This window comes from Pongo abelii, chromosome 12 (assembly GCF_028885655.2).
Source record: "Pongo abelii isolate AG06213 chromosome 12, NHGRI_mPonAbe1-v2.0_pri, whole genome shotgun sequence".
In the NCBI taxonomy this organism is placed as follows: Eukaryota; Metazoa; Chordata; class Mammalia; order Primates; family Hominidae; genus Pongo; species Pongo abelii.
Window position 1 is genome coordinate 17,635,046 of NC_071997.2, and position 23,401 is coordinate 17,658,446.

Consider the following 23,401-nt stretch of genomic DNA (forward strand, 5'->3'; position numbering starts at 1 on the left):
ATTCCATTCCATTCCGTTCCACATTCAATTCAACCTTCAATTCCACGTTCCTTTCCCTTCCATTCAAAGATCTATTCCTGCTTCCATTCCACTTTCCATTCCATGTTCCATTCCACTCCATTCCACGTTCCATTCCACGTTCCACTCCACATTTCATTCCACATTCCATTAAAAACTCCATTCCAAATTCCATTCAATTCCATTCTAAGTTTCATACCACATTCCATTCCACATTCCATTCCACGTTCCATTCCATTCCATTCCAGGTTCCAGTCCACATTCCATTCCATTCCATTCCACAGTCCATTCCATTCCACACCACATTCTATTCCACATTCCATTCCAATCCATTCCACATTCCATTCAACATTGCATTCCTTTGCATTCCACATTCCTTTCCATTCCATCCCACATTATATTCCATGTTACATTCCAAATTGCATTCCACATTCCATTCCATTCCATTCCAAGTTCCATTGCACTTCCCAATCCATTCCATTCCATTCAGCTTTCTCTTCTGCATTCCATTCCACATTCCATTCCAAATTCCATTCCGTTCCATTATACATTCCATTATATTACATTGCACATTCCATTCCACATTCCATTACATTCCATTCCAGATTCCATTCCACATTTCTTTACATTCCATTCCACATTACATTACATTCCATTCCACATTCCAAACGTTCCATTCCACTTTCCATTCCACATTACTTTACATTCCATTCCACATTCCATTCCACATTCCATTCCACATTGGCTTGGATTCCATTCCACATTCTCTTCCACATTCCATTTCAATCCATTCCACATTCCGTTTCACATGCCATTCCACAGTCCATTCCACGTTCCATTAAACTTTCCATTACATTCCTTTCCACGTTGCACTCCAGTTTACATTCCTTTCCATTCCATGTCCCATTCCACTTTCCATTGCAAATTCCATTCCAAGTTACATTCAACTTTCCATTCCACGTTGCATTCCATGTAACCTTCGAAGTTCCTTTCCATTCCATTCCACGTTATATTCAACATTCCATTCCTTCCCATTCCACATTCCGTTCTGTTCCATACCTCGCTCCACTCCACATTCCATTCCAAATTACATTCTACAATCCATTCCATTCAATTCCATTCCATTCCACGTTCCATTTCACATTCCATTCCAATTTCCATTCCGTTCCATTCTACGTTCCATTACACATTCCTTTCCACATTCCACTCCATTCCATTCCATTCCACATTGCATTCTACTTTCCATTCCATTCCATTCCACATTCCATTCCACATTCCTTTCCACATTCCATTCAATTCCATTCCACGTTTCATTTTACATTCCATGTCACATTCCAGTTCGTTCCTTTCCTGTTTCCATTCCACTATCCATTCCATTCGATTCCATGCTCAATTCCACGTTACATTCCACTTTCCATTCCACTTTCCATTCCATTCCATTAAACGTTCTTTTCGACATTCCAATGCACATTCCATTCCACATTCCATTTCGTGGCATTCCACGTTCCATTCCACATTCCATTGTAGTTTACATTCCAAGTTCCATTCCACATTAATTTCCACGTTCCATTCCAATTTCTATTCCATTCCATTTCAAGTTCCATTCCATCTTCAATTCCATTCCATTCCACGTTCAATGCCACATTGCATTCCACATTCCATTCCACGTTCCATTCCACATTCCATTGCACATGTCGTTTAACATTCCATTCCACGTTCCATTCCACGTTCCATTCCATGTTCCATTCCATTCCATTACACGTTGCTTCCACTTTGTATTCCATTCCATTCCAAGATCCATTCCACATTCCATTCCACATTCCATTCCAGATTCCATTCCACATTCTCTTCCACTTTCCATTCCATATTGCATTCCATATTCCCTTTCACATTACATTCCGTTCCATACCAGTTTCCATTACACATTCCATTCCATTCCATTCCTCATCCCATACCACATTGCATTCCATAATCTAGTCCATTCCATTCCACATTCCATACCACTTCCCATTCCATTACATTCCACGTTCCATTCCATTCCATTTCACATTCCGTTACACATTCAATTACACGTCACATTTCATTCCATTCCATTCTTCATTCTATGTTACATTAGAAGTTCCATTCTATGTTCCATTCCAAGTTCCATTACATTCCATTTCACAATACTTTCTATATTCCATTTGATTCCTTTCCATGGAATGGAAAGTGGTATTTAATGAGGAATGGAATAGAATGGAATGTGGAATGGAATGGAATGGAATATGGAATGTAATCCAATGTGGAATGGATTCAATTTCATTTCAAATTCTTTTCCACATTCCATTCAATGGAATGGAAAGGAATATGGAATGGAATAGAATGCAATGGAATGTGGAATGGAATGTGCAATGGAATGGAATGGAACGTGGAATGGAAAGTAGAATGGAATGGAAAGGAATGTGGAAAGGAATGTGGAATGGGATGGAATCGAACGTGGAATGCAACGTAGAATGGAATGGAAAGGAATGAAATGCAATGTGGAATGGAATGGAATGGAATGTGGAATGGAATGGAATGAAAATTAGAATGGAATGGAATGGAATGGAATGAGGAATGGAATGGAATGGAAAGTGGAATGGAAGGTGGAATATAAGAGAATGGTGTGTGGAATGGAATGGAATGGAATGTGGAACGAAATTGAACGGAATATGGAATGTGGAATCAATGGAAAGAATGTGGAATGGAAATTGGAATGGAAAGGAATGGAAAGTGGAATGAAATATGGAACAGAATGGAATGGAGTGTGGAATGGAATGGAATGTGGAATGGAATATGGAACGGAATGGAATGTGGAGTAGAATGGAATGGGGTGAGGAATGGAATGGATTGGAATGTGGAATGGAATATGGAATGGAATTGAATGGAATGTTGAATGGTATGTGTAATGGAATGGAATGGAATGTAGAATGGAGCATGGAATGTAATGTGGAATGGAATGTGGAATGGAACGTGGTATGCTATGGAATGTGGAACGGAATGGAATGCAATGAAACGGAATGTGGAATGGAATGGAAAGGAACGTGGAGTGGAAAGGAATGGAATGTGGAATGGAAAGGAATGGAATGTGGAATTGAATGTGGAATGGAACACGGAATGGAATAGAAAGGAAGGTGGAATGTAATGTACTGGGATGTGGAATGGAATGGAATGGAATGTGGAATAGAATGGAATGTAATTTGGAATGGAATGGAATGGAATTTGGAAAGGAAAGCAATGGAAATAGGAATGGAATGGAATGGAATGGAATGGAATGGAATGTGGAATAGAATGTAATGGAATATGGAAAGGAATGGAATGGTATGTGGAATGGAATGGAAGGGAATGAAATACGGAATGGAATGGAATGGTATGTGCAATGGAATGGAATGGAATATGGAATGGAACGGAATGCAATGTGGAATGGAATGTGAATGGAATGGAATGTGAAATGGAATGGAATGGAATGTGGATTGGAATGGAAGGGCATAGAATCTTGAATGTATTGGAATTGACTGTGGAAAGAATGGAATGGAATGTGGAATGCAATGGAATGGAATGGAATGTGGAATGGAATTTGAAATGGAATATGAAATGCAGTGTGGAACTGAATGGAATGGAATGTGGAATTGAAAGAGGAATTGAATGGTATGCGATGTGGAATGGAATGTCAAATGGAATCGAATGTAATTTGGAATAGAATGAGGCATGGAATGGAATGTGGAATGGAATGGATGGGAATGTTTAATTGAACGTGGAATGCAGTGGAATGGATTGTGGAAATGAATGGAATGGAATGGAATAGAGTGTGGAATAAAATAGAATGTGGAATGGAATAAGGAATGGAATCAAATGGAATGTGGAATGTAATGTGAATGGAATGGAAAGGAAGGTGGAATCGAGGAATGGAGTGGAGTGTGGAATGGAGGAATGGAATGGAATGTGGAATGGAATGGAATGGAATGTGGAATGGAATGTCGAATGGAATGTGGAATGGAATGGAATGGAATGTTTAATTGAATCGAATGGAATGTGGAATGGAATTTGCAGTGGAATGGAAGGTGGAATGGAATGGAAAGGAATGTGGAATGGAATGTGGAACAGAAAGTGGAATGGAATGTGCAGTGGTACGTGGCATGGAATGGAACGTGGAATGGAATGGAAAGTGGAACGAAATGTAAAGGATTGTGTAATGGTATGGAATGGAATGTGGAATGGAATGCAATGGAATGAATAATATAATGTGTAATGGAACGTTTAATGTAATGGAAAGGAATGTGGAAAGGAATGGAATGTGGAATGGAATGCAATGGAATATGGAATAAAATGGAATGCAGACTGGAATGGAAAGAAAAGGAATGTGGAATGGAATGGAAGGGAATGTGGGATGGAATGGAAGGGAATTTGGGATGGAATGGAAGAGAACGTGGAATGGAATGGAACGTGTAATGGAATGTGGAATGGAACGGAATGGAATGAGGAATGGAAAGTGGAATGTAATGGAATGGAAAGTGGAATGTATTGGAATGTGGGAAGGAGTGGAAAGGAATGGAATGTGGAAAGGAACGTGGAATGGATTTGGAATTTAATGTGGAATGGAAAGGAATGGAATCTGGTATGGAATAGAAAGGAATATGGAATGGAATATTAAATGGAATGTGGAATGGAATGTGGAATGGAATGGAATGGAATGTGGAATGGAATGGAAAGGAATGTGGAATGGAATGGAATGGTACGTGGAGTGGAAAGTGGAATAGAGAGTGGAATGGAATATGGAAAGGAAAGTGAAATATATTGTGGAATGGAATTCGGAATGGAATGGAATGGAATATAGATTGGAATGGAATGGAATGGAATGTAGAATGGAAGGTTGAATGGAATGTAATGGAATGTTAACTGTAATGGAATGCAATGTGGAACGGAATGGAATGGAATGGAATGTGGAATGGAATGTGAAATGGAAAGTGGAATAGAATTTGGAATAGAATGGAATATGATGTGGAATGGAATGTGGAATGGAATGGAATGGAATGTGGAATGGAAGGTGGAATGGAATGGAATGGAATGTGGTGAGGAACGGAATGGAATATGGAATGTGGAATGGAATGGAAAGAATGTGGAATGGAAAGGAATGTGGAATGGAATGTGGAAAGGAATGGAATGGAAAGTAGTATGGAATGTGGAATAGAATGGATTGGAATGTGGAATGGAATTGAACGGAATGTGGAGTGTAATGTGGAATGGAATGGAACCTGGAGTGGAATGGAATGGTATGTGGAATGGAATGGTATGTGGAATGGAATGTATTGCAATGTGGAATGGATCGTGGAATGGAATGTGGAATAGAAATGAATGGAATGTGTAATGGTATGTGGAATAGAATGGAACGGAATGTAGAATGGAACATGGAATGGAATGTGGAATGGAAAGTGGTATGTAATGGAATGTGGAACGGAATGGAATACAATGTGGAATGGAATTGATTGTGCAATGGAATGCAATGGGATTTGGAATGGAATGGATAGCAATGTGGAATGGAATGTAGAATGGAATGGATTAGAAATTGGAATGGAAAGGAATTTAGAATGGAATGGAATGGAATGGAATTTGGAATGGAATGGAAGGGAATGGAATGTGGAATGGAATGAGGAATGGAATGGAATGGAAAGTGCAATGGAATGGAATGGAATATGGAAAGGAATGGAATGGAATGTTAACAGGAATTGAATAGAATGGGAAGAGGATGGAATGGAATGTCGAATGGAATGAAATGTGGAATGGAATGTGGAATGAAATGGAATGGAATGTGGAATGGAATGGAGTGGAATGTATAATGGAAAGGAATGGAATGAGGAAAGGATACTGTAATGGAATGTGGAATGGAATGTATAATGGAAAGGAATGCGATATACAAAGGAATGTGGAATGGAATGGAATGGAATGTGGAAGGAAAAGGAATGCGATGTGGAATGGAATGTAGGATGGAATGGAATGTGGAATGGAATGGAATGGAATGGAATGTGGAATGGAATGGAATGGAATGTGGAACGGAATGGAATGCAATGTGGAATGGAATGTATAATGGAAAGGAATGAAATGTGAAATGGAATGTGGAATGGAATGGAATGCAATATGGAATGGGCTGGAATGGAATGTGGAATGGAATGTGTAATGGAATGGAATGGAATATGGTATGGCATGTGGAATGGAATGCAATGGAATGAGGAATGGAATATGGAATGGAATGGAATGCAATGTGGAATGGAGTGGAATGTAGTATGTAATGGAATGGAAGGGAATGTGGAATGCAAAGGAATGTGTAATGGAATATGGAATGGAATGTAATGCAATGTGGATTGGAATGGAATGGAATGAGAACTGGAATGGAATGGAATGTGGAACGGATTAGAATGGAATGTGGAGTGGAATGTGGAATGGAATTGAATGGAATGTGGAAAGGAATTGATTTTTTAATGGAAGGGAATGGAATGGAATTTGGAATTTAATGGAAGGGAATGAAATATGGAATGCAGTGGAGTAGAATGTGGAAAGGAATGGAATGGAATGAGGAACGGAATGGAATGGAATGAGGAAGGGAAAGTGTATTGGAATGTGGAATGTAATGTGGAATGGAAAGCAATGCGACGTGGAAAGCAATGTGGAATGGAATGGAATGGAAGGTGGAATGGAATGGAATGCAATGTGAAATGGAATGTAGCATGGAATGGAATGGAATGCGAAGTTGAATGTGAAATGGAATGGAACACAATATGGAATGGGCTAGAATGGAATGTGCAATGGAATGTGTATTGGAATGGAAAGGAATATGATATGGAATGTGGAATGGAAAGTGAAATGGAATGCAGAATAGAATGTGGAATGTAACGTGGTATGGAATGGAATGTGTAATAGAATGTGGAATGGAAAGTGGGATGGAAAGGAATAGAATAGAATCTGGAAAGTAATGGAATATGAAATTGAATGGAATGGAATGTGGAATGGAAAGGAATGTGGAATGGAATGTGGAATGCAAAGGTATATAATGTGGAATGGAATGTGGAATGGAATGGAATGGAATGTGGAATGGAAAACGGAATGGAATGGAGTGGAATGGAATGAAATGTGGAATGGAATGGAATGTGGAATGCAAAGGTATATAATGTGGAATGGAATGTGGAATGGAATGGAATGGAATGTGGAATGGAAAACGGAATGGAATGGAGTGGAATGGAATGAAATGTGGAATGGAATGGAGTGGAATAGAATGGAATCGTATGTGGAATGGAATGTAGTGGAATGGCATGAAATGTAGAATGGAATGGAATGTGGAATGGAATGGAATGTGGAATGCGATGTGGAATGCAATGGAATGGGATGTGGAATGGAATGTTGAATGGGAATGTGGAATGGAATGTGGAATGGAATGGAATGTAATGTGGAATGGAATAGAAAGAAATGTGGAATAGAATGTGGAATGGAAACTGGAATTGAATGGAATGGAATGTGGAATGGAACCTGCAAAAGAATGGAATGGAATGTGGAATGGAATGGAATGGAATTTGGAATGGAATGGAAAGGAATATGAAATGGAATAGAATGGAATGGAAGGTGGAATGGAAAGGAATGGAATGCCGAAAGGAATGGAATGGTATGTAGAATGGAATGAAATGGAATGAAATAGAATGTGTAAAGGAATTGAATAGAATGTGGAAATGAATTGAATGGACACTGGAATGGTATGGAACGGAAGGTGGAATGGAATGTGGAATGGAAAGACGAATGGAATGGAATGGATTGTGGAATGGAATGTGGAATGGAATGGACTGTGGAATGGAATGTAGAATGGAATGGAGTGGAATGGAATGGAATGTGGAATGGATTGTGGAATGGAATGTGGAATGGAATGCAATGGAATGTGGAATGCAATGGAATGGAATGCAATGTGGTATGGAATGTGTACTGGAACGTAATGGAATGTGGAAAGGAAAGTGGAACGGAATGGAGTGGAATGTGGAATCAAATGGAATGGAATGTGGAATGGAATGGAATAGAAAGTAGAATGGAATAAAATGGAATGTAGAATGGAATGGAATGGAATGGAATGTGGAATGGAATTGAATGGAGAGTGGACTGGAATGTGGAATGGAATGGAATGGAATGTGGAATGGAATATGAAATGGAATGAAATGAAATGTGGAATGGAACGTGGAATGGAAAGTGGAATGGAAAGTTGAATGGAATGTGGAAAGGAAAGTTGAATGGAATGGGAAGGGAATTTGGTAAGGAACGTAAAGGAATATAATGGAATGTGAAATGGAGTGGAATGGCATGTGGAATGGAATGGAATGGAATGTAAAATGGTATGGAATGGAATATGAAAGGAATGGAATGGAATATGGAATACAGGGAATGGAATGGAATGTTTAAAGGAATGGAATGGAATGGGCAATGTAATGTGGAATGGAATGGAATGGAATGAGGAATGCAACGTGGAAAGGAAAGTGGACTGGAACGTGGAATGGAAAGGAATGTGGAATGGAAAGTGGAATGAAAAGTGGAATGGAATGGAATGTGGAATGGATTGTGGAATGGAATGGAATGAAAAGAATGTGGAATGGACTGTGGAATGGAATGTAGAATGAAATGGAGTGGAATGGAATGGAATGTGGAATGGATTGTGGAATGGAATGTGGAATGGAATGCAATGGAATGTGGAATGCAATGGAATGGAATGCAAAGTGCTATGGAATGTGGAATGGAAAGTAATGGAATGTGGAAAGGAAACTGGAACGGAATGGAATGGAATGTGGAATCAAATGGAATGGAAATTGGAATGGAATGGAATAGAAAGTAGAATGGAATAAAATGGAATGTAGAATGGAATGGAATGGAATCGAATGTGGAATGGAATTGAATGGAAAGTGGAATGGAATGTGGAATGGAATGGAATTGAATGTGGAATGGAATATGAAATGGAATGAAATGAAATATGGAATGGAACGTGGAATGGAAAGTGGAATGGAACGTTGAATGCAACGTGGAAAGGAATGTGGAATGGAATGGGAAGAGAATTTGGTAAGGAATGTAAAGGAATATAATGGAATGTGAAATGGAGTGGAATGGCATGTGGAATGGAATGGAATGGAATGTAAAATGGAATGGAATGGAATATGGAAAGGAATGGAATGGAATATGGAATACATGGAATGGAATGGAATGTTTAACGGAATGGAATGGAATGGAATGTTTATTGGAATGGAATGGAATGGGCAATGTAATGTGGAATGGATTGGAATGGAATGAGGAATGCAACGTGGAAAGGAAAGTGGACTGGAACATGGAATGGAAAGGAATGTGGAATGGAAAGTGGAATGAAAAGTGGAATGGAATGGAATGTGGAGTGGATTGTGGAATGGAATGGAAGGGAAAGAATGTGGAAAGGATTGGAATGCAATGTGGAATGGAATGGAAAGGAATGCCGAAAGAATGGAATGTAAAAGGGAATGGAATGGAATGGAATGGAATGTGGAATGGAATGGAATTGAATGTGGAATGGAATGGAACGGAAATTGGAATGGAATGTGGAAAGGAGTAGAATGGAAAGTGGAATGGAATGTGGAAAGGACTGGAAGGAATGCCAAATGAAATGGAATGGAATGAGGAATGGAATGTTATGGAATGTGCAATGGAATGGAATAGAATGTGGAAGGCAATGAGGGGTGGAATGGAATGGAATGTGGAATGGAATGTGGAATGGAATGGAATGGAAAGTGGAATGGAATGTGGAATACAATGGAATGGAATGTGGAATGGAATGTGGAATGGAAAAAAATGGAATGTGTAATGGAATGTTGAATGCAATAGAATGTGGAATGGAATGGAATGGAACGGAATGGAAAGTAGAATGGAATGGAATGGAATGTGTAATGGAATGACGAGTGGAATGGAACAGAATGCAATGGAATGTGGAATGTAATAAAATGGAATGTGGAATTGAATGGAATTGAATGTGGAATGGATTGTGGAAAGGAATGAGGAACGGAATGGAATGGAATGTGGAATGGAACGTGGAATGTAATGGAATTGAACATGGAATGGAACGTTGAATGGAACGTGGAGTGGAACGTGGAGTGGAACGTGGAATGGAATGGAATGGAATGCGGTATGGAATGAAAGGTAGAATGGAGTGGAATGAAACGTGGAATGGAATGTAGAACGGAATGTGAAATGGAAGGGAATGGAAAATGGAATGGAATGGAAGGTAATGTGGAATGGAATGCAATGGAATGTGGAATGGAATGGAATGGAATGGAATAGAATTAAATTTAATGCGGAACGGAATGTAGAATGGAAGGTGGAACGGAAAGGAATGTGGAATGGAATTGAATGGAATGTGGAATGGAAAATAGTGGAATGTGGAATGGATTGGAATGTGGAATGGAATGCAATGGAATGGAATGACGAATGGAATGGAATATAATGAAATGTGGAATGGAATGAAATGGAATGAATTTGAAATGAAATGGAATGAAATTTGGAATGGAACGTGGAATGGAACTTATAATAGAAAGTGGAATGGAAATTGGAATGAATAGTGGAAGAAAACGTGGAATTGAATGTGGAATGGAATGAAGAATGGAATGGAATGGAATGTGGATTGGAGGGGTATGGAATGTGCAATGGAAGGGAATGGAATGGGATGCAATGTGGAATGGAATGGAATGGAATCTGGAATGGAATATGGAAAGGAATGGAAAGGAATGTGTAATGTAATGGAATTGAATATGGAATGGTATGTGAAATGGAATGGAATGGAACGTGGAATGGAACGTGGAAAGGAACGTGGAATGGAATGGAATGGAATAGAAAGTGGAATGGAATAGAATGGTATGTGGAATGGAACTTGGAATGGAATAGATTGGAACGTGGAATGGAATGGAAAGGAATTTGAAATTTAATGTGGAATGGAATTGAATGGAATGTGCAATGGAATGGAATGCAACGTGAAGTGGAATTGAATGGAATTTGGAATGGAATGGAATTGAAAGTGGAATGCAATGGAAAGTACTGTGGAATGGAATGGAATGGAATGGAATCTGGAAAGAAATGGAATGGAATGTGGAATGGAATGTGGAATGGAACGTGGAAAAGGACATGGTATGGAAAGGGGAATGGAATGGAATGGAACGTGGAATGGAATGTGGTGTGGACGGAATGGAATGTGGAATGGAATGATTAATGGAATGGAATGGAATGTTTAATGGAATGGAATGTGGAATGGAATGCAATGGAATGTTGAATGGAATGTGGAATGGAATTTGCAATGGAATGTGGAATGGAATGGAATGGAATGTGTAATGCAATGTGGAATGGAATCTGGAATGTAACATGGAATGGAAAATGGAATGGAACGTGGAATGTAAAGGAATGGAACGTGGAATGGAACGTGGAATGGAACGTGGAATGGAAATTGAATGGAGTGTGTAATGGAATTAAATGGAATGTGGAATGGGATGGAATAGAACACGGAATGGAACGAGGATTGGAACGTGGAGTGGAACATGGAGTGGAATGTGGAATGGAAGGGAATGGAATGTAGAGTCGAATGGAATGGAACGGAATGTGCAATGGAAAGCGAAAGGAAATGGAACCGAATGTGGAATCAAATGGAATTGATTGTGGAATGGAACGTGAAATGGAATGGAATGGAATGTTTAATGGAACATGGAATGGATTGTGGAATGGGACGAGGAATGGAAAGGAATGGAATATGGAATGCAATGTGGAACAGAATGGGTAATGGAACGGAATGGAATGTAGAATGGAACGAGGAATGGAATTGAATGGAATGTTGAATGGAATGTTGAATGGAATGTGGAATGGATTGAGGAAATGAAATTGAAATGGAATTGAATGTAGAATTGAATGAAATGTGGAATGGAAAGGAATGGAATGTGGAAAGGAATAGAATGGAATTTGGAATTGAATGGAAAGGAATGGAATGTGGAATGTAATGGACTGTGGAATGGAATGCAATGGAATGTGGAACTGAATGGAATGGAATGTGGAATGAAATGTGGAATGGAAGGGAATGGAATTTGGAATGGAAACTAATAGAATGTGGAATGGAATGTGGAATGAATGGAAACAAATGTGGAATGTAAGACAATGGAATGTGCAATGTAATGGAAAGTAATGTGGAATGGAATGTGGAATAGAATATAGAATGGAATATGGAATGGAATGTGGAATGGAATATGGAATAGATTGGAATGGAAAGTGGAATGGATGTGAATGGAATGAGAAATGGAGTGGAATGGAATGGAATGGAAGGTGGAATGGAATGTGAAATGGAATGTGGAATGGAAAGTGGAATGGAATGAAATGCAACGTGGAATGGAATGGAATGGAACGTGGAGTGGAATGCAATGGAACTTGGAATGGAAAGAGGAATTGAATGGAATGGAACGAGGAATGGAACTTGGATTGGAATGCAGCATGGAACGTGGAATGGAACTTGGAATGGAAAGGAATGGAATGTTGAATCGAATCGAATGGAACGTGGAATGTAATGTGGAATGGAATGAAATGGAACGTGGAATGTAACTCGGAATGGAACCTCTAATAGAATGTAGAATGGAAAGTGGAATGGAAAGGAATGGAACGTCTAATGGAAAGTAGAATGGAAGGTGGAATGGAATGGAATGAAACGTGGAATGGAATATGGAATGGAATATGGAATGGAATGGAATGGAACGTGGAATGTATTGGAATGTGGTATGGAATGTGGAATGGAATGGAATGTAATGTGGAAGGGAATGTGGTATGGGATGTGGAATGGAATGTGATATGGGATGTGGATTGGAATGTGGAATGGAATGTAATGGAACGTGGAATGGAACGTGCAAGGGAATGTGGAATGGAATGGAATGGAATGTGGAAGGGCATGTGGAATGGAATGTGGAATGGAATGTGAAATGGAAAGCAATGAAATTTTGAATGGATTGTGGAATGGAATCGAATGGAATGTGGAAGGGAATAAGGAAGGGAATGTGGAATGGAATGTGCAATGGAATGGAATGGTATATGGAATGGAATGTGGAGTTGAATATGAAACGGAATGACGAACGGAAAGTGGAATGTTAGGTGGAAAAGAGCTTGGAATGGTATGGAATGGAATGTGGTATGGAATGTGGAATGGAATGGCCTCGAATGTGCAAAGGAATGTGGAATGGAATGGAATGGAATGTGGAAGGGAAAGTGGAATGGACTGCGGAATGTGGAATGGAATGCAAAGGAGCGGAATGAAATGTGAAATGGAATGTGGTATGGAATGTGAAATGGAATGTAGAACGACATGTGGAATGCAGTGAAATTGAAAGTGGAATGGAAAAGAATGGAACGTGGAATGGAATGGAATGGAACTTGGAATGGAACGAGGAATGGAACGTGGAATGGAATGGAATGTAATATGGAATCGAATGGAATGGAAAGTGGAATGGAGTGGAATGGATTGTGGAATGCCAAGTAGAATGGAACATACCATGGAATGTGGAATGGAGTATGGAATGGAATGGAATGGAACGTGGAATGGAAAGTGCAATGGAATGTGGAATGCAATGGAATGGAATGTGGAATGGAATGTGGAATGTAATGGAATGAAATGTGGAATGGAATGTGGAATGCAATGTGGAATAGAATGGAATGGAATGTGGAATGGAACGTGGAATGGAATGTGGAATTGAATGTGGAATGGAATGGAGTGGAAGGGAATGTGGAATAGAAGGAGGAATGGAATGTGGAATGGTATGAGCAAGGAATGGAATGGAATGTGGAAAGGAAAGTGGAATGGAATGGAATGGAATGTGGAAAGTCAGGTGGAATGGAACGCGATAAAGTATGGAAGGGAATGTGTAGTGGAATGGCATGGAATGGATTGTGGAATGGAAGGTATAAAGGAATGTTGAATGAAATGGAATGGAATGTTGAATGGAATGTGGAATGGAAAGTGGAATGGAATGCAATGGAATTCGGAATTGAATATGGAATAGAAAGGAATGGAATGTGGAACGGAACGTGGAGTGGAATGGAATTGAATATAATGGAATGTGGAATGGAATGGAATGGAATGTGGAAACGAATGTGGAATGGAATGGAATGCAATGTGGAATGGAACGTGGAATGGAATGGAATCGAATTGAATGTAAAGTGGAATGAAACGGAATGGAATGTTGAATCGAATGTGGAATGGAATGGAATGGAATCGAATGGAATGTGGAATGGAATCGAATGGAATTTGGAATGGAAGTTGCAATGGAATGCAATGGAATGTGGAATGGAAAGTTGAATGGAATGGATTGGAATGTGGAATGGAATGTGAAATGGAGTGGAATGGAATGTGGAAGATAATGGAATGGAATTTGGAGTGGAAGAGAATGGAATTGAATGTAATGTGGAATATAACGGAATAGAAAGTGGAATAGAATGCAAAGGAGTGGAATGTAATGTGGAATGGAAGGGAATGGAATGTAATGGAATGTGGAATTTAATGGAATGAAATACGGAATAGAAAGTGGAATGGAATGGAATGGAATGTTTAATGGAACGTGGAATGGAATGGAGCAGAACGTGGAGTGGAATGGAATGGAATGTAGAGTGGAACGTGGAATGGAATGGAATGGAAACTGGAATGGAATGAAACTAGGAATGTAATGGAATGAAACGTGGAATGGAATGAAATGCAATGTGGAAAGGAATGTAGAATGGAACGTGGAATGTATTAGAATGGAATGTGGAAAGGAATGGAATGGAATAGAATGTGGAACGGAATGGAATGGAATGTAGAATGGAATGTGGAATGCTATGGAATGGAATGTGGAAAGGAATGGAGTGGAATTTGGAATGGAAAAGAAAGGAATGTGGAATGTAATGTGTAATGGAATGGAATGAAATGTGGAATGGAATTTGGAATGGAATGGAATAGAATCGAGTGTGGACTGGAATGCAATGGAATGGAGTTGAACGTGGAATGGAATGGAACGGAAAGTGGAATGGAATGTAGAATGGAATGGAATGGATTGCGGAATGGAACGTGGAGTGGAACATGGAATGGAACGTGGAATGGAATGGAATTTGGAATTCAATGGAATGGAATGGAATGTGGAATGGAATGGAATGAAATGTGGAATGGAATGTGGAATGTTATGGAATGCAATGGAATGTGCATTGTAATGTGGAATGGAACGAGGAATGGAAAGTGGAATTGAACGAGGAATGGTATGGAATGGAATGCTGAATGGAATGGAAAGAAATGTGGAATGGAATGTGGAATGGAATTGAAAGGAATGTGGAATGGAATGTGGAATGGAATAGAATGCAATTCGGAATGGAATAGAATGGAATGTGGAATGGAATGTGGAATGGAATGGACTGGAATGTGGAATGGAATGGAATGGAATGGAATATGGAATGGAATGTGGAATGGAATGTGGAATGGAATGGTCTTGAAAGTGGAACGGAATGTGTAATGGACTGGTATTGAACGTGGAATGGAAGGTGGAATGGAAATTGGAATGGAATGGAATGGAATGTGGAATGGAATGGAAGCGAATGCAATGTGGAATGGAGTGCAATGGAATGTGAAATTGAATGGAATGGATTGTGGAATGGAAAAGAATGGGAAGTGGAATGGGATGTGGAATGGAATGGAATGGATCGTGGAATTGAACGTGGAAAGGAAAGTGGAATGGAAAGTTTAATGGAAAGTGGAATAGATTTGAATGGAACGTGTTATGGCATTGAGTGGCAAGTTGAATGGAATGGGAAATGGAATGGAATGGAATGTTTAATGGAATGGAATTCAATGGAATGAATGTGGAATGGAAAGGAAAGTAATGTGGAATGTAACATGGAATGTAATGGAATGGAACCTGGAATGGAATGGAATGGAATGTGGAATGAAATGTGTAATGGAATGGAATGGAATGGAATATGGAATGGAATGTGGAATGTTATGGAATACAATGGAACGTGGAGTGTAATGTGGAATGGAACGAGGAATGGAAAGTGGAATGGAACGTGGAATGGAAAGGAATGGAATGTGGGATGGTATGGAATGGAACGTTGAATGGAATTGTATGAAATGTGGAATGGAATGTGGAATGGAATGGAATGGAATGTGGAATGGAATAGAATGGAATGGGGAATGGAATGGGGAATGGAATGTGGAATGAAACGTGGAATGGAAAGTGGAATGGAATGGAATGGAATGTGGAAAGGAAAGTGGAATGGAATATGGAATGGAATGTGGAATGTAATGTGGAATGGAAAGGAATGAAATGTGCAGTGGAATAGAAAGGAATGTGGAATGGAATGGAATGGATTGTGGAATGGAACATGGAATGGAATGGAATGGAATGTGCAATGAAGCATGGAAAGGAATGGACTCGAATGTGAAATACAACTTGGAAAGCCATGTGGAATGGAACGTGGAAAGTATTTCAAAGGAATTTTATGGAACGTGGAATGAAACGTGGAATGGAATGTGGAATGGGATGGAAAGGAATATGGAATGGAATGTGGAATGGAATGGAAAGGTATGTGGAATGGAATGGAATGGATTGTGAAATGGAATGTGGAATGGAATGGAATGGAATGTTCAAGGGAATGTGTATTGGCATGTGGAATGGAATGGAATGGAATGTGGAAAGGAATGTGGAACAGAATGTGGAATAGAAAGGAATGGAATGTGGAAAGGAATGTGGAATGGAATTTGAAATGGAATGTGGAATGGAAAGGAATGAAATGTGGAGTGTAATGTGGAATGGAATGTGGAATGGAATGGAATGGAATGTGGTATGGAATGGAATGAAATATGGAATGGAATGGGGCTTGGAATGGAACGGAATGTGGAAGGGAATGTGGAATGTAATGCAATGGAATTTGGAATGGAATGTGGAATGGAACGTGGAATCAATGGAACGGAACATGGAATGGAGGGTGGAATGGAATGTGGAATGGAATGTGGAATACATGGTGGAATGTAATGTAGAATGGAGTGTTGAATGGAAAGTGGAATGCAGTGGAATGGACCGTGGAATAAAACGTGGAATGTAATGGAATGGAATGTGGAATGGAATGAGGAAAGGAATGTGGAATGGAAAGTGGAATGCAACGAGGAATGGAATAGAATGGAAAGTGCAATGGAATGGAATGTAACGTGGAATGGAATGTGGAATGGAATGCGGAATGGAACGTGGAATGGCACGTGGAAGGGAATGGAATTGAATGTGGAATAGAACGTATTGGAATGTGGAATGGAATGTGGAAAGGAATGGAATGGAATTTGGATTGGAATGTGCAATGGAATGGAATGAAATGTGGAGTAGAATGTAATGGAATGGTATGGAATGTGAAAAGGAATGGAAAGGAATATGTAATGGAATGTGGAATGGAACGTACAATTGAACGTGGAATGGAACATGGAATTGAACGTGGAATGGAGTGTTGAATGGAATGGAATGGAATGTGGAATGGAATGTGGAATGCAATGGAATGGAATGGGGAATGGAATGGAATGGAATGCTGAACGGAAAGTAATGAAATCTGGAATGTAATGGAGTGCTATGGAATTTGGAAAGGAATGAAATGTAATGGAATGGAATGTGGAATGGAATGGAATGGAACTTGGAATGGAATGGAATGGAAGGTGGAATAGAATGAAATGGAATATGGAAAGGAAGGTGATGGAATTTAATGTTGAATGGAAAGGAATGGAAAGGAATGCAGAACGGAAAGGTATGAAATGTGGAAGGCAATGGAAAGGAATGGAACGTGGTATGCAATAGAATAGAATGGGACGTGGAATGGAATGGAATGGAATGTGGAATACAATGGCATGGAATATGGAATGGAATGTGAAATGCAATGGAATGGAATGTGGAATGAAATGTGGAATGCAGTGGAATGGAATGTGTAATTAAATATTGAATGGAAAGTGTAATGGAATGGAATGGAATATGGAATGGAGTGTGGAATGCAATGTGGAATGGAATGGAATGTAACGTGGAATGGAATGTGGAATGGAATGTGTAATGGAATGCAATGCAACCTGGAATGGAACGTGGAAAGAACGTGGAATGAAAGTGGAATGGAACGTGGAATGGAATCTAATGGAAAGGAATGGAATGTGGAATGGAAGGTAATGCAATGTGGAATGAAATGTGGAATGGAATGGAATGCAATGGAATGTGGAATGGAATGGATTGTAATGCGGAGGGGAAATAATGGAATGTGGAATGGAATGGAATGGTATGGAATTTGGAATGGAATGGAATCGTATGGAATGTGGAATGGAAGGAATGGAATATGGAATGGAATGTGGAATGGAATTGAGTGGAATGTGGATTGGAATGCAATGGAATGTGGAGTGGAATGCAATGGAATGGAAAGAATATGAAATGGAATGTGGAATGGAATGTGAAATCGAATGTGGAATGGATTGTGAAACGGAATGAAAAGGAACGTGGAATGGAATGGAATGGAACATGGAATGCAATGGAATGGAACGTGTAATGGAACGTGGAATGGGACATGGAATGTAAAGTGGAAGGAATGTGGAATGGAATGAAATGGAATGTGGAATGGAATGTGGAATGGAGTAGAATGGACTGTGGAATGGAAAGAGGAACAGAATGGAATGTAATGTGGAATGGAATGTGGAATGGAATGTGGAATTTGACATAATGGAATGTGGAATGGAATGTGAAACGGAACGTGGAATCGAACGTGAAAAGGAATGGAATGGAACGTGGAATGGAATGTGGAATGGAATGGAATGGAATGTGGAATGGAAAGTGGAGCAAAATGTGGAATGGAATGGAATGGTATGTGGAATGGAATGTGGAACGGAATGTGGAATGTAATGGAATGGAATGTGGAATGGAATGTGGAATGGAATTTGTAATGAAATGTGGAATGGAAAGGAATGGAATGTGCAATGGAATGTTTAATGGAATGGAATGTGGTATGGAATGGACTGGAATGTGGAATGAATTGTGGTATGGAATTGAATGGAAAGTGGAATGGAATGGAATGGATTGTGGAATGGAATGTGGAATGGAAATTAATGGAACGTGGAATGGAATTTGGAATGGAAGGTGGAATGGAATGGAATGGAACGTGGAATGGAACAGGGAATAGTATGTGGAATGGAATTTGGAATGGAAAGTGGAATGGAATATAGAATGGAATGTGGAATGGAATGTGAAATGCAATGGAATGGAAATTGGAATGAAACGTTGAATGTAATGGAATGGAACGTGGAATGGAATGGTGAATATAATTTGGAATTGAAAGTGGAATGCAACGTGGAATGGAATAGAATGGAAAGTGGAATGGAATGGAACGGAACGTGTAATGGAATGTGGAATGGAATGTAGAATTGAATGTGGAATGGCACGTGGAATGGAACATGGAATAGAATGGAATGCAATGTGGAATGAAATGGAATGGAATGGAATGGAATATGAAATAGAATGGAATGGAATTTGGAATGGAATGTGGAATGTAATGGAATGGAATGTGGAATAGAATGTAATGGAATGGTATGGAATGTGAAATGGAATGGAATGAAATAGGTAATAGAATGTGGAAAGGAATGTAGAATGGAATGTGGAATGGAACGGGGAATGGAAACTCTAATGGAAAGTAGAATGGAATGGAATGGGATGTGGAATGGAATGTGGAATGCAATGGAATGGAAAGGGGAATGGAATGGAATGTGGAACGGAAAGTAATGAAATGTGGAATGGGTTGAAATGCTGTGGTATGTGGAAAGGAATGGAATAGAATGTAATGGAATGTAGAATGGAATGGAACGGAACTTGGAAAGGAATGCAATTGAATGGAATGCGGAATGGAATGGAATGAAATGTGGAATGCAATGAATTGGAATGGAACGTGGAATGGAATGGAATGGAATGAGGAATAGAATGGAACTGAAGGCGGAATGGAATGTGGAATGCAATGGAATGGAATGTGGAATGTAATGTGTAATGCAATGGAATGGAATGTGGAATGGAATGGAAAGGAATGTGGAATGGAATGTGGAATGCAATGTGGAATGGAACGGATTGTAACGTGGAATGAAATGTGGAATGGAATGTGTAATGGAAAGGAATGGAACATGGAATGGAACGTGGAATGGAACTTGGAATGGAACGTGGAATGGAAACTAACGGAATGGAATGGAATGTGGAATGGATGGGAAAGGAATGTGGAATGGACTGTGTAATGCAATGGAATGGAATGTGGAATGGAATATGGAATGGAATGTGGAATGGAATGGAAAGGAATGTGTAATGGAATGTGCAATGCAATGTGGAATTGAACCGATTGTAATGTGGAATGGAATGTGGAATGGAATGTGGAATGGAAAAGAATGGAACATGGAATGGAACGTGGAATGGAACTTGGAATGGAACGTGGAATGGAAACTAATGGAATGGAATGGAATGTGGAATGGATGGGAAAGGAATGTGGAATGTAATGTGGAATGTAATGGAATGGTATGGAATGTGGAATGGAATGGAATGGTATGGAATGTGGAATGGAATGGAATGTAGAATGGAATGTAATGGAATGTGGAATGGAATGGAATGGAATGGAATATGGATTGGAATGCAATGGAATGTGGAATGGAATGGAATGGAATGGAATGCGAAATTCTATGTGGAATGGAATGTGAAGTGGAATGTGGAATGGAATGAAATGGAACGTGTAATGAAAAGGAGTGGAACGTGGAATGGAATGGAATTGAAAGGAACGTCAAATGGAAGGTTGAATGGAACGTGGAATGGAATGCGGAATGGAACCTGGAATGGAATGTGTAATGGAATGGAATGTAAAGTGGAATGGAATGTGGAATTGTATGGAATGGAATGGAATGGAATGTGGAATGGAAAGGAAGGTAATGTGGAATGGAATGTGGAATGGAATGGAATGGAATGTGGAATGAAATTGAACGTGGAATGAAGTGGAATAGAATGTGGATTGGAATGGAATGGAATGTGGAATGGAATGGAAAGGAATGTGGCATCGAATGTAATGGAATGTGGAATACAATCTGGAATAGAATGGAAAGGAATACGGAACAGAATTGAATGGAGTGGTATGGAATGTGGATCGGAATGGAATGAATTCTGGAATGGAATATGGAATGGAATGGAATGGAGCTTGGATTGGAAAGTGGAATGGAATGTGGAAGGGAATGGAATGGAATCTGTAATGGATGGGACTGGATGTGGAATGAAGTGGAATGGAATGTGGAATGAAATTCAATGGAATGTGGAATGGAAAGGAATGGAATGTGGATTGGAAGGGATTTGTATGGAATGTGGAGTGGAATGGAATGGAATGGAAGGTGGAATGGAATGCAATTTGGAATGGAATGGAATGGAAGGTGGAATGGAAAGTAATGGAATGTGGATTGGATGGGAAGTGTATGGAATGTGGAATGGAATGGGATGGAATTGAATGGAATGTGGAATGGAATGGAACGGAATGTGGAACAGAATGGTATGTGGAATGGAATGAAATGGATTGTGGAATGGAATGTGGAATGGAATGGAATGGAATGTGGAATGGAATGTAGAATGGAACGAGGAAAGGAATGGAGTGGAATGTAGAATGGAATGTGGAATGGAATGAAATGGAATTTGGAATGGAATGGAATGGAACGTGGAATGGAATGGAATGGAACGTGAATTGGATCGTTGAATGGAACATGGAATGGAAAATGGAATGGAATGTGGAATGGAATGGAATGGAACATGGAATGGAACGTGGAATGGAATGGAATGGAAGGTGGAATGGAAAGGAATGGAATGTGTAATGGATAAGAATTGAATGCGGAATGCAATGGAATGGAATGTGGAATGGAATGGAAGTGAACGTGGAATGGAAAGGAATGGAATGTGTAATGGGTAGGAATGGAATGTGGAATGTAATGGAATGGTATGGAAAGTGCGATGGAAGAGAATGGAATGTGGAATGGAATGGAAGGTGAAGTTGAATGGAATGGAATGCAATGGAATGGAATGTGGAATGGATTGCCATGGAATAGAATGGAAAGGAATTGAATGTGGATTTAAACGTGGAAATGAATGGAATGGAACGTGGAATGGAACATGGAATTGAACGTGGAATGGAACGTGGTATGGAATGTGAAATGGAATGTGGAATGGAATGTGAAATGGAATCTGGAATGGAACGTGGAATGGAATGGAATGGAACTTGGAATGGAATGTTTAATTGAATGTGGAATGGAACGTGGGATTTAACCTGGAATGGAATGAGTTGGAATGTGGAATGGAATGTGGAATGGAACGTGGAATGGAACGGGGAATGGAACGTAATGGAATGTGGAAATGAATGTGAAATGCAATGGAATGCAATGTGGAATGGAATGTGTAATAGAATGTGGAATACAATTGAATGGAATGTGGAATGGAACGTGGAATGGAATGGGCAATGGAATGGAATGGAATGTGTAATGGAACGAGAAATTTAATGTGGAATGGAATGGATTGGAATGTGGGATGGAGTGTGGAATGGAATGGAATGGAACGTGGAATGGAATGTGGAATGCAATGTGGAATGGAATGTGGAATGGAACGTGGAATGGAATGGAATGGAGCGTGGAATGGAAAGTGGAATGGAAAGGACTGGAATTTGGAATGGAATGTGGAATGGAATGGGATGGAATGTGGATTGGAATGTGAAATGTATTGTGGAATGGAATGTAATGGAATTAAATGGAATGTGGAATGGAATGTGGAATGGAATTTGGAATGGATTGTGGAATGGTAAGTAATGGATTGTGGAATGGAATGGAATGGAATGTGGAATGGAATGGAGTGGAATGGAATGGAATGTGGAATGGAATGCAACGGAATGTGGAATTGAATGCAACGGAATGTGGAATACAATGGAATGGAAAGTAGAATGGAATGTGGAATGGAATGGAATGGAATGTGGAATGGTATGGATTGGAATGTGGGATGGAGTGTGGAATGGAATGGAATGGAACGTGGAATGGAATGTGGAATGCAATGTGGAATGGAATGGAACGGAATGGAATGTGGAAAGGAATATGGAATGGAATGTGGAATGGAAAGGAATGGATTGTGGAATGGAATGGAATGGAATGTGGAATGGAATGGAATGGAATGGAATGGAATGGAATGTGTAATGGAATGCAGTGGAATGTGGAATGGAAGGCCAAGGAATGTGGAATGGAATGGAATGGAATGTGGAATGAAATGGAATGGAAAGTTATGGAATGTGAAATGGAACGGAACGGAAT